Here is an 8040-nt window from a genome sequence, read left to right as displayed (position 1 = left end):
GATGTAGAACGGAAATGGAAATATGATGACGCGGTGGCTCCGACTCTTCTTCACGTCTACACCTCTCGTACTCGGTACATAACGTCAATGAGGTAGCGGTGATGGCCTCTCACAAGACAATGTTTCATCTCTAGTGGAGGAAGAGTCGTGGAGGTGATCCATGGTGGATGGTGGCTCTGATTACCATGTTGGCGGTTCTTGGCGTGAGTGTTGATGACGATAACAGCGAGGCCCTTTTTAAGGTTACGAGAGTGAGAGAAGGATGAGAGATAAAGAGGTGGTGCAAGGTGGAACCTTAGCCTCTCACACGATCTAAATACAATGACGGCTAGGTTGGGAAGAAGAGGATACGTAAACATATATGTAACGCATTTAGGTAAGGTAAAATAGGTAATTGGGTTTGATTTAATTGTTTTTATTAAACCAAAACTGGTTAAGGAAAACTGGGTCGTTACAGTTTGATCATGGATGATCACGTCCTAGGCTTCTTCTACAGCATGGGGATACACGCAAATGGTTAGGAGAGAGGGGGGAAAGCCGGACTCCACTTCTAGAGGCCAAGACAGCCTTGAAGGTGGATGCAGTGTAGAAAGTGGTTTCATGGGAGTTCCATGGAAGGGGTGATTGGTGCGACCCATGAATGGACCTTCTCAATACTGGAAGTATATGATAAGTATGGATAGAGGCGTGCACTGGAGGAGCATGGCCGGACATAATATGGAAAGGCGCATGATCTAATCAGATCATGTATAAGGTAACCGGTTTTATAATCATTTTCCAATTTCTATTTCTGTTTCTTGTGGTGTGATCAAGGCCAAGTATGGCGCGCCCCTTGAAGACCATATATTGTGATATAAACTAGGTTTACATGGTGTAGTCTGTTGGATCAGACTTGATGGCACCGAGCCATGGCCTTGGCTGGTTCAGGAATGATGTCCATGGCCTTAGCTGGGCTGTTCTTTATCGATATCTATATGTTCTGGATCGGTTCTTTGGAATCTGATTATGTGAATCTCTTAGTTATGAATTATCATGAGTTTTCATTAATTTTATTCAATTTTTAGGAATTGATTTGATGATGTCCACTTTGGGCCGGTTTGGCTGATCTTAGCCGAGATCTCTAGGATCGAGGCCGGTTCTGTAAATTCTGATTATTGCATTCTCTTAGTTGGGAATTATCATGAATTTACATGAATTTTATTTAGTTTTTGAATCACATTTGAAATCGGCCAGATTTGGGTTTAATGAGAAATTGATCGATTAGTTATGGAACCAGCCATGCAATGATAGATCCTTGTGTTAGGTTATCGGATCATATGCTTGTGTATTGAGAAATGTTTGTCACTTATGATTATTGATCAAATGTTAGTTATCAACCTTGGGTTCGTAAGCTATGTGCAAAGCATTGGCTAAGAGCCATTAAGAAGAGTCTAGCTAGTACTTGGTGGCGTGGACCATAAGTACTGAGCTTGGGTGTTATTATTCCAGGAAGGCCGTGTGTGATCTGATCATGGGTAAGGATGGACGACCTGATCCATAGATGATGGGTCAAGGTGTCTGATCTGATTGATCAAAGGAGGCACCGGTTGTAAGAGCGGTAGTGATCGGCTTCGTTGGGACACGGTTCCATGGCCGGTTAGGTATGTGTGAAGAATCATCAGTTCTGGGTCATGTGGGGTTGTTGGTTGATTGACTTAGGATCTGATGGGCATTGTTAGTCCATAAGATGGACTTGGTATCATAAGCTGATAAGCTAAAAGATGTTGAATGAAGCATGAGTCGAGAAGGCAAATGCATGTCCTTTGCTGTTTGAAGACTTCTCAAGGGTTACTTAAGTCAGTGGGGATGGTTGCCTGAATGACTAAGTACCTAAGGGTGTTGTTTTAAGTGTAAAGAAGCTGGACGCAGTATATGGCAGCTGGCCATAGCTCGGACTTAGCTCAGTTCGAGTGTGACAGCTGGTTTACGAGTTCATTCAGCTAGAGCAGCTGGCCGATGAGCTAACAAGCTCCGTGGATGTGGCTAAGGTATGATCTAGTAACTCTTGCTTAGTTCTAGATAGAATGGACTAGGGGAATGGAACCTCAGATTCGTATGACTTGAATCGGGTCTAGGATCGACTTTGAGCTACCTGGTAGTTGAGAGTACAAACCATTAGATGAGGTGATTCGACCGGACGAGTATTAGATTGGTTATAGACCAATGGATGATGATATTATTCCGCTGTGTATGTGTTGTATTGATCTAAGCTAGGAAAGTCTATGCTAGTCTTGAGCTAAGATCTGAGTTAGCCCTCGCCTATGGGCGATGTTTTAAATAAAGGGTGGAAATTTTGAGAGGTTCGGTCAGGGTATGGACCGAGCGACATGAGGCATCGACTGCGGCCTAGTCGGCCGGGATCGGGTCTTACGAGTTGGTATCAGTGCATGCTTGATCCTGTTAAGGACAATGCTCAAAGATGTTGAGTTCCAAACCGAAATTATTTCTGAAAACTGAGAGGACTTGGAACCTTAGCTGTGGTGAGCCAAGTGGGAGTTGAGGTAAGATTGAGTTTCATGCTTGTGAACGGGGAAGTTCCAAGATGAGCCGGCTTAGCCAAGATACACTCTCCAAGGGCAAGACCCTGAAACAGAAATGTTAGTTTTCTAGTTATTTGGAAGTAATAGACGGATTGGACGATGTACGCAATGCAAGATCTTTGTATGGACGACCTGGAAAAGGGAAGTAACATTGACCAAAGAGTGGCTTAGGTTGAAAGATACATGCAGCACTCTCTTGGAGGTTAGTGTTATTCCTTGGTGGCCGTTCCAAACAAGTTAGCATATGTAGTGTTCATGTGGTTTAAAGGAGACGCTACATGGCTAGTACATGTGTGGGCTTGTGATCAGATGGATCAGCTTGGACTCAGTATAAGTCAAGGTAGGATTCCTTAAGATTGAGTGAATGGAATGGATCAACTCAGGAGGAACATGGGATTGTCTTGTCATAGTGAATGCGGCCAGTTGGAAGATGATGGATTCACTAGGGCTGGTTAGAGACATCCCGGTATTGATCACAGACAGGGTAATGCCTGCGGATCTGATTGTTGATCATAGACAGGGTAATACCTGCGGATCTGATTGTTTTCCGCCTTGAGAATCACGAGGTGATATTAGGCATGGACTGGTTTGGACAGAATCGGGCCACCTTGGACTGTCACTTGGGTATGGTGCAGTTTGAGAGTGGGTGTGGACCCGTGATCAGGTTCCAAGGCTTGGAAAGAATTGGGTCGCTCTGGACTATCACAGAGGAAGGGTGCAGTTTGAGAGTGGGTGTAGACCCCCGATCAGGTTACAAGGTATTCGTCCGACCTCTGGATGCTTAGTGATATGAGCAATCCAAGTGGAAAGGATGCTTGAGAAGGGTTGTGAGGCTTATTGGCCGCAATCGCCGCTAAGGAGGTTGAAGGGGCTGGTGACCAGGACGGGATTCTGCTGGTTGGTGAGTTCGAGGAAGTGTTTCGGGCGCTACAGGGCATCCCCCCTGGTAGGCCCGACCCGTTCATAGCAGAACCAGAACCATGGACGGCCCAATGTCCAAAAGTCCATATCTTATAGCTCCTGTCGAGATGGCCGAGATTAAGTTGACCCCGTCCAAGAAGGGAACTAGGTCGCAGCACAACCAAGTCAGAGATGGACCTATGGTTGGAGAGAGACGGTTGAGTCCCGGAGAGGACCAGAACCGCAATATGATCAAGTCCAGTAAGGGATAAGTTCACACGTGGGCCAAAATCACCCGAACAGTCCACGGGAAGGGCCAGCGTGCTGAGTCCAAGGACCAGGGTGCTGATATGTGTACTGATGGACAGCCACGGACGTCCGGTGTGTGCTAAAGGACACACACGAACACACACGGACACACACGGACAGCCACAGACGTCCTGTGTGTGCTAACGGACAGCCACAGACAGCCACAGATGCCCTGCGTGTGCTGGCGGACACCCACAGACGTCTGTGTGTACTGAACAGACAGCCCACGTGGGCCAAAATCACCCAAACAGTCCATGGAAGGGCAAGCGTGCTGAGTCCAAGGACCAACGTGCTGATATGTGTACTGATGGACAGCCAAGAACGTCCTGTGTGTGCTGACGGACACACATGGACACACCCGGACAGCCACAGACATCCTAGGTGTGCTGACGGACACACACGGACGTCCTGTGTGTGCTGACAGATACCCACGGACGTCTTGTGTGTGCTGACGGACACACACAAACACACACGGACAGCCACGGAAGTCCTGTGTGTGCTGACGGACAGCCACGGACAGCCACAGACGTCCTGTGTGTGCTGGGGGACACCCACGAACGTCCTGTGTGTACTGAACAGACAGCCCACATGGGCCAAAGTCACCCAAACAGTTCACGGGAAGGGCCAGCGTGCTGAGTCCAAGGACCAACGTGCTGATATGTGTACTGCTGGACAGCCACTGATGTCCTGTGTGTGCTGACGGAGAGCCACGGACGTCCTCTGTGTGCTGGCGGACACCCACGGACGTCCTGTGTGTACTGAACAGACAGCCCAGGTGGGCAAAATCACACAAACAGTCCACGGGAAGGGCCAGCGTGCTGATATGTGTACTGATGGACAGCCACGGACGTCCTGTGTGTGCACACGGACACACACGGACACACACAGCCTGCCACGGACGTCCTGTGTGTGCTGACTGACAGCCACAGACAGCCACGGACGTCCTGTGTGTGCTGGCGGACACCCACAGACAGCCAGGGACGTCCTGTGTGTGCTGGCGGACACCTACGGACGTCCTGTGTGTACTGAACAGACAGCCCATGTGGGCCAAAATCAGCCAAACAGTCCACGGGAAGGGTCAGCGTGCTGAGTCCAAGGACCAACGTGCTGATATGTGTACTGATGGAGAGCCACGGACGTCCTGTGTGTTCTGACGAACACACACGGACACACACGGACAGCCACAGACGTCCTGTGTTTGCTGACGGACACACACGAACGTCTTGTGTGTGCTGACGGACACCCACGGACATCATGTGTGTACTGAACAGACAGCCCACGTGGGCCAACATCACCCGAATAGTCCACGGGAAGGGCCAGCGTGCTGAGTCCAAGGACCAGCGTGCTGATATGTGTACTGATGGACAGCCACAGACGTCATGTGTGTGCTAAGGGACACACATGGACACACATGGTCACACACGGACAGCCATGGACGTCCTGTGTGTGCTGACGGACAGCCACGGACAGCCAAGGACGTCTTGTGTGTGCTGGCGGACACCCACGGACGTCCTGTGTGTACTGAACAGACACCCCCAAGTGGCCCAAAATCACCCAAACAGTCCACGGGAAGGGCAAGCGTCCTGAGTCCAAAGGACCAACGTGCTGATATGTGTACTGATGGACAGCCACGGACGTCTTGGTGTGCTGTCGGACACACACAAACGTCCTGTGTGTGCTGACGGACACAAATGAACACACACGGACAGCCACGGACGTCCTATGTGTGCTGATGGACACACATAGACGTCATGTGTGTGCTTACGGACACCCACAGACGTCCTGTGTGTGCCGATGGACAAACACGGACAGCCATGGACGTCCTGTGTGTGCTGATGGACAGCCACGGACAGCCACAAACGTTCTGTGTGTGCTGGCGGACACCCACGGACGTCCTGTGTGTACTGAACAGACAGACCACGTGGGCCAAAATCACCAAAACAGTCCATGGGAAGGGCCACCATGCTGAGTCCAAGGACCAACGTGCTGATATGTGTAAAGATGGACAGCCACAGACGTCATGTGTGTGCTGAGGGACACACACGGACACACACAGACAGCCACATATGTCCTGTGTGTGCTGACAGACAAACACGGATATCCTATGTGTGCTGACGGACTCCCACGGACGTCCTGTGTGTACTGAACATACAGCCCACGTGGGCCAAAATCACCGGAACAGTCCATGGGAAGGGCCAGCGTGCTGAGTCCAAGGACCAGCGTGCTGATATGTGTACTGATGGACAGCCACTGACGTCCTATGTGTGCTGACGGACAGCCATGGACGTCCTGTGTGTGCTAACGGACACACACGGACACAAACGGACACACATGGACAGCCACAGACGTCCTGTGTGTGCTGACGGACAGCCACAGACGTCCTCTGTGTGCTGGCGGACACCCACATATGTCCTGTGTGTACTGAACAGACAGACAGTACCATCGGCCACTTTCTCACGCTGGTCACCATCACGGTTAGCGATCAAGGATTCCACTTCCTCATCACTCTCCTGATGTTCCTGACCATCCCGTTGCGTCCCCGTAAGGTTAGCCTGATCAGTCGGCAACACATCACCGGTATTACCCGCGGCCGGATCGGTTTGCAATCCGGACAGATTAGTTCCATCCACGGCCACATGACTAGACTGACCGGCCGTTCTCTTACTTCTTCGGGACTTTCCCGATTTTATTTTTCCAGCCTAAGGATTCAGACAATGTTAGTACGAAACATACTAACCATAAACAGAACAAAACAATCCCTAGACTAAGCAATCAAACCTCACCGTGAGACCTAATCAGCTGGCTGCGTGTGTGTGTGGACTACATAACCCAACTATCCTAGAATCAAGCATGCTCTGGTACCAACTTGTAAGACCCGTTCCTGGTCTCTCGACCCAACTGGATACGAATGCTTACTTATTAATTTCTTTGCTTGTCTGATTCATTCTAAGTCTTTTATTTACTAAGTCATATTCAAATACGAGGTTCATAAACAAAGGAACAGATTGCACAGCGGAATAGTAATGTGTTAACTTTGTATTACATAGAAACATGAGATCCAATACACAACTTCTTAATAGTCTCATAGACAATCACTAGTTCATCCCTAGCATCATCTAACCACACGTTACACAGCCTCTCACTGACCGAGCCTTCACGGCTCCTTGGCTTGACCATAACCATCCTTAGTTCCTGAAACCATAACCAGATAAGCATTAATCATAACCAAGAATAGAACGGATTGATTCTACAATGCTTGGCTTGGTCCCTAGAACTTAGATAAACCTCAGTCAACATAATCATAAAAAGTATGAACCTATCTACCGTATCCTAAGTCATTCAACCAACCACCCCCTGACTTAGAATCAGATAGATAGTCCAGAATAGATAAAAGAACACCCTAACAGATCCGGATCGTCCCCAAAGACCAATCCGTCTAACCGGATAGAGTCTAGGTGCGACCGGCCAATGGAGTCCAGCTCAATGGCCCAACGGACTCCCTTACCTGATCCGGCCTTAGGCCTGGATCCAATCGGCCGAGTAAGCCTCAAGCCTAATCCGGAAGGCTTAGCAACCGGTCAGACCTTGCGACTCTACCTTGGCTTAGACAAACCGTGACCTTGTCTTACTTAAACAAGCCATAGGCTGATCCATAAGGATCGGTCATAACCTGTCCCGAAAGACATTGTTTGGAACATGCACCCGCTGGTCATTCGTACCACTCGGTCCTCGTACCTTTTGATGTTCGTAACCATTGGTATCTCGTACCTTTTGGTCACTAACATCCTTTGGCAACTCACAACCGTTGGACACTCATGACTCTTGACAACTCCTGCCCTTTGGGTCATTCCCAACCGTTCGTCCTAACCGCCCAGTCAGGGAACGATCGGACCGTCCGTCTAACCGACCAGTGTCTAGGCTAGCGGTTTGATTATGTTCGGCCAAAGCGTAGGGATGTGTCCCTTGGACTCAACGAACACAACCTTTCGTGTTTAACCAGAGAGAAGAGAAGAGAAAAAAATTGAAACAGATAAGGAGAGCCGGATGGGACTTAGGAACCGAGCAAAGCCGCGGTGCGGTCGCATGGACCGTCCTTTCGATTTGATGGATCCACGGCCCATCACATACCTTGTGAACCACGTCAGGGTTCTCCATGCTCTTCTCCTTGTCTTGATCTCCCATTCTTGACCGGAGTTAGTTCCCAAACGATCAGAGTCGCCGGAACACAACACCACCAAACTCGGCCTTTCTC

The sequence above is a fragment of the Brassica napus genome, unplaced genomic scaffold (assembly GCF_020379485.1).
Source record: "Brassica napus cultivar Da-Ae unplaced genomic scaffold, Da-Ae ScsIHWf_300;HRSCAF=489, whole genome shotgun sequence".
Classification (NCBI taxonomy): domain Eukaryota; kingdom Viridiplantae; phylum Streptophyta; class Magnoliopsida; order Brassicales; family Brassicaceae; genus Brassica; species Brassica napus.
This window is presented reverse-complemented; position numbering follows the sequence as displayed.